This window comes from Lepidochelys kempii, chromosome 2 (assembly GCF_965140265.1).
Source record: "Lepidochelys kempii isolate rLepKem1 chromosome 2, rLepKem1.hap2, whole genome shotgun sequence".
In the NCBI taxonomy this organism is placed as follows: domain Eukaryota; kingdom Metazoa; phylum Chordata; order Testudines; family Cheloniidae; genus Lepidochelys; species Lepidochelys kempii.
This window is the reverse complement of record NC_133257.1, coordinates 41,597,554-41,602,856: the sequence shown is the minus strand read 5'-3', so window position 1 is coordinate 41,602,856 and position 5,303 is coordinate 41,597,554. Positions and strand designations below refer to the sequence as shown.

The 5,303-nt window shown below is 40.8% G+C and overlaps 1 long non-coding RNA gene across 1 annotated transcript; it reads right to left on the bottom strand.

Annotated features, from left to right (window-relative positions):
- Positions 1–1,079: 1,079 nt before the first annotated feature.
- On the bottom strand, positions 1,080–5,081 carry LOC140905867 (uncharacterized). The gene is made up of 4 exons (XR_012156967.1): positions 4,954–5,081; positions 3,560–3,661; positions 3,244–3,392; positions 1,080–2,708 (listed from the first exon to the last, which is right to left on the bottom strand). It is a non-coding gene; the product is annotated as an uncharacterized lncRNA (long non-coding RNA).
- Positions 5,082–5,303: the final 222 nt, after the last annotated feature.

Sequence of the window (5,303 nt, the reverse complement as noted above, 5' to 3'; positions counted from 1 at the left end):
TAAATGGAAAACATCTTAGAGGATTATCCAAACCTCAGAACCAGAAAGAACGTGTGTGCCAATGGGATTTTGGCATCTGCAACAATTGTGTCACCTTTGATTTTAACAGCATCTTGTTCTCCTGTAAGAATTTTTTAATCAGCAGCTGCCTGCTCCCCCATTACCATAACACTCACAGACAGTACTGGTATACTGTTTATAGTATTCTCTTCAGTCTTCATCCAGAATTCCCCAGTGAACATCTGCACACATCTGGATGGAATCTGGCAGGATGATATTAATGCAGAAACCAGAATGTGCATCTTTTAAACATGGCTAAAAATGGAGTAGTGGTTAGTAGTGAAGGATACTCTCCATAAATGGTACCTAGTAAAACAGATACTCACAGTGTTCCTCTTTGGTTTACAACATTTAATATTGTGCTGAATTGCTAAGGGACTTTAAAAAAAAAAGCAGAAGAAATTCAGAATATTCATTAACTCTATTAAATTCAATGGTATAAGCCACTAAAATGTCCTGGTTTCATGAAACCTCATGTACATATAAATGCTGCAATGTTGTGTAGAACATGGCTGTGCTTTCTTTACACCTTGTATCATTCCAGTTGGTGTTCATCAGGTGTGTTTTGAGTCAGTAGGGTGTGGAATTAGCTCCTTTGATTTTTATTTTTTTTAATGTAATTAAGTGCTTAATGTTTGTACAGCTTTTGGAAGCTGTAAAGTGCTAAATATGTGCTACTAATATTTTTTTCAGTCTCTAAAATTTCATATTTTTTTTCAGCTTATTTTAAACTTTGTGCAGTTTGACTGTTTTGTATAGGAGTGCTCTGATTCAAAGCAGGACCTTCATGATAGCAAACAACATGCTTGTACTGATAGAGCATCAGCTTGTAGGTTAACTAAAATAGCTTTGGTAAGAAATGTTGTATAGTCAAGGCACATAACTGCCTAAGAAGACCAAGTGGGCTGTTTTCCAGATTCTACCACAAACTTCCAGTGTGACTTGAGCTAGTCAATAATATGATGTATGGAAAATGGAATTAAAATTGAAGAGATATCACTTCAAATGCTATGGGGTTTCCTGGTCCTCCTTGCAGACTAGGGGACTTTGCTGGGAAGTATGCAATCAGAGTCAGTTTTGCAGTCAGACAGCCTTGAGTAAAGTGGGCTGAATTGTGACTCTCTGTTTTAGGGAGTAGCTTGTTTTGTCTCTCCCTGTTTTGGGACTTGTGTGTTGTTGTTCTAATGCTAATGTAATTATTGGGGCTACACCGTACCCCAAAGCCTCACAGTGCCACTAATGTGCCAGGTGTACCGTGATTTAGAGGCAAGCACTATAGGAGCTTCAGCAGTTTGGCCTTGTAGGTGCTAGAGCCAGTGGGTCTCAAAAATAACTTGGACACATGGCTAAGTGGTATTATTCCCTTTTTACAGATAGGGTACAAAAGCACAGTGAAGCCAAAATTACCAAAAATGTCAAATAATTATAAATGCCCAATTTGAGACATGCAGGATTACACACAGTTTTTCAAAGTACTTCCCATTTTGTAGCACTTTATGTATTCAGAGCACAATCCTCTTGAGCACCTCTTCAAAGGGGTGGCTACTCATGATAACCCTTCTTCCTTGGTGCAGTCATTCCTCTTCCTCGGCACAATCCCTCCTCTTCCACCTCCACACAACCTCTCCCAATCATTCTTCTTCCTCAGCATGGTCCTTTTTTCCCACCTCTGCATGAACTCCTGTGGCCCCTCTTCCTTTGTGCATTCCTTTGTAATCCTTCCTCTGCTTGACCGCTAGTCATCCCTCCTCCTCTTCTTCCCCTGGGCCATCCCTTGTGGATGCTCTTCCTCCTTTTTCCGTGCACACTGTCATAATGGCTCCTTCTCTGCAGGGTCCCTCATGGTCCCTCCTGTTCCTTCCTCCATGCAGTCCCTCATGGTTCCTTCCTTCTCTTTCTCCAAATGATCCATCATGAAGAAGGGGCTCTTTCTTCCTCCACACAATCTCTCATGGCCCCTTGTCTTCCCCCATGTGATCTCTCATGGCCCCTTCATCTCTGCATGTTCCCTCATAATCTTTCCTCTGCAATGTCCCTCATGGCCCCTAATCATCTTCCTCTGCACGACCCCTTGTTGTGGCCCCACACAACCCTTTGTGACTTCCCCCTCCATACAATCCCTCATGGATCCTTCTCTTCCTCATCCTTGTGGTCCACTCCTCTGCATGATCTCTCAAGGTCCTTTCCCTTTCTCCTCATCAGTGCAATCCTGTACAGCCCCCTCCCCACTTCCTCCTCTGCACAATCTTTTCAGCTGAGCTAGTTGGAAAATTTTAAGAAATAAATCTTATATTACCCCTTACTAGGGGAGTGGATGCCTCAGAAAATTGCTAATCAAATATGGAGCCTCTCATCTGTACGTTATTGGTTTTAATCCAGCTCATTTCAGAAGGGATTAAAAATTGCCCCCTCTGATTGATATTTGGTGGCTCCTATCTGAGATGAGTTTAATGGGACTGTGTTCTAGCTCCACCATTCCAAACTCACAACTTCACTTTGCACTTAATGGTAGACTCAGCAGAGAGGCCAAGAACTGCATAAGGCAATAGAGACTGAACTGTCCCTGTTATTCTGAGAGGAAGGCCCCCATAGATCAGGACTGAGGTATGATGACTGGGCAGATTATATGGAAAACTTGGGCTCTGCTGCTGTGTAGATAAAGAGAACTTAATTCACCATGGCTTTCTAGACAATGCCTTTCACCAGCACCCATAATCTTTGGAAGATGACGTTTTTGATTATATGCTAATTAATCAATTAAATGTATATAATTTCACACATAGGCTGCACAAAACTTGGCAGGTATGCCAACAAAAGAGGGCTTCGGTCTGCCTAGTTAATGTCATTAGAAGGGGTGGTGTTCCTATACTGGCAGAACTCCTTGTTCTGTTGGCATATGCTGCATCTACTGCTAGCTATGCTGGCAGAGGCTCTGTGGCCTCGACACCATTTTAGACAGGAAAAGATGGCAGGAGGCATTCTCTCACAAATATATTACTAGCTGAGCAAGAGCTACATTTAAGGCACAAATCTTTCCCCTATCCAGCCTGAATAGCAGATATGAAGGGGAGAAAATGGGAAGGCACCTTCCCCCCCAGCCCATAGAGCAACTGCAGTGCTGCTGTGATAAGGCTACATCAGTCTACTGGCTGAGGTAGCCATGCACTCTTGTGATGAACCTACCTCCTCATGAAATGGGTATCAGAGGATCCCCATAGCAACAGACTCCCTGCCACCAGTGGCACTGAGCTCCTTGCCAGATGTGCAGTCCCCCAGGAATTTTGCCACAACTCCTGGTGCACCAGTTCTGTTTCCAGGGGAGCACCTGCAGCCTTGGAAGAGGGAACAGTAAATTGTGAAAAGATATCTGAGGGGTTGTTTGATAATAATCATGGTGAAACAGAGAACGTCGACAGGGAGAGGAGAGATGACAGAAGAGGGAGCAAAGAAATATGTTCACGATATTCCATGTTTCAATCCTGCTCTTTACTTTAATCACCTGCTTCTATTTTGGAATGCGCAGTCCTATTTTCTTCTGCTGCATGCCCTGGAGAATACTATATTGAAGAGGTGAGATTTCCAGGGGACATTTCCATTTTCCCTGAAAAATGCAATTGACATGGGAGATCGTGTTAGCAGAAAGAGAGAGAGGCCCAAATCCTCAAAGATATCTAGGCACCTAACTTACAATGATTTTAATGGGAGTTTAGGTACCAAATCCATTTGAAGATCTGGGCCAGAGTCCTTGAAATAGCTCGGGTCAAGCCTATTAACAGCTTTGAAGAATAGTATGAGAATATTACATTAGATTTGGTATTCAATGGATAACCAATATAGTATCTGGAGTTCTGATGTACTCATTCCACCTGTAAGGCTGAATGACACAGACTTGGACTGAAATAACAATCTCAGTTTTAATTCACACCTTTTGTTGTTATGGTGGAAGGCTTTGTGCTTTGGAATAAAAATCTCCTATTTTGATTTTTGCTTAATTTATTGTTTTGTCAATTTAAGAGAACCGAACAAAGACACTCTTCAAATAGGGTTGGCTAGCTAAGGCAGCTAACGTGGTTTTAAAAAACACCTTTTTATCCCCTCGAATCTAGATCTGGACAAGTCTATTTCCCAGAACTGTGCTGTTATCATCAGTGCTGCTTGGTGGTGCCACAGTGCTGCTTTTAGATAGCTCTGGTCCTCCTCAGGGTTCAATCAGTTATTTTGGAATTTGGCCTTGGCCTGAGTTCTTGCAGTGTTTTCCTGCATATGCTAGTTTATTATAATAGTACTAATACCTAGCTCTGATATTAAGGGGACTCCATTTATAAGAAACACTAAAATAAGAATCAATCGCATATAGTCAACAAAACCACTGGGACAAAATCATTCCTATACTAATAAAATACTCTGCTTGTAAAAATCAACCACTTATAAGAATCAAATCATCCAGGACAGATGTGACTCTTATAAAGGGAGTACACTGTAGTTTGTGTTTTGAAAAGTATGTACATTGTTATTGCCTGAATGGTAACCCTAGATTCAAAGAAAATACTTTTCTCAAGTAATTACATTGTTTGTTTTGTATTTAAAATATTTGTCACTTCTGCAAGTTGATTCACAAATTCCACCATTGTTGGCTGATCATTTTCACATATAGGGCCCAATTCTGCCACCTTTACACTCACAGAGTAGTACCTTAATCAATGGAACTACTCACAGAGTAAGGTCCTACTCATCATGTTAACGGTGTCTGAATTGGGTCTATAATGAACACTATAGTATTCATACCAAAGCCTTTCATTAGATGTGCACAGTGTATTCTAAAGCACCCAGGGGCTATATACCGCCAAGCTTTCTCATTTTCAATTAAATCAACATTTACTCGTAAAAGCTTACCAAAACTATGTTAAATAGTTACTGGTAAAAAGCCCCATTTTTCTGCTTGTGATAACCGTGAACTCTCTTGGCAATCTGTAAATTAAAGTAAATTACAGATAATGAAGCAGCACTTGGCTGCCGGTCTAGAGTTGGTAACATGGAGCAAGATATTTCACAAAAAAATACTGCCAGAACTTTTATTGCCAATAAATATTTGCAAATGAAAGAGTTTTTTGTATTCACAATATAAAAGCAGAGACATCAGTATTCAATGTCATCTGAGCTGTAATTATACTATTAAAATAAATGAAAAGTTTGTTTGTATTATGCCCTAATTTCTTGACTACTGATGTACCCAATGCATTTTT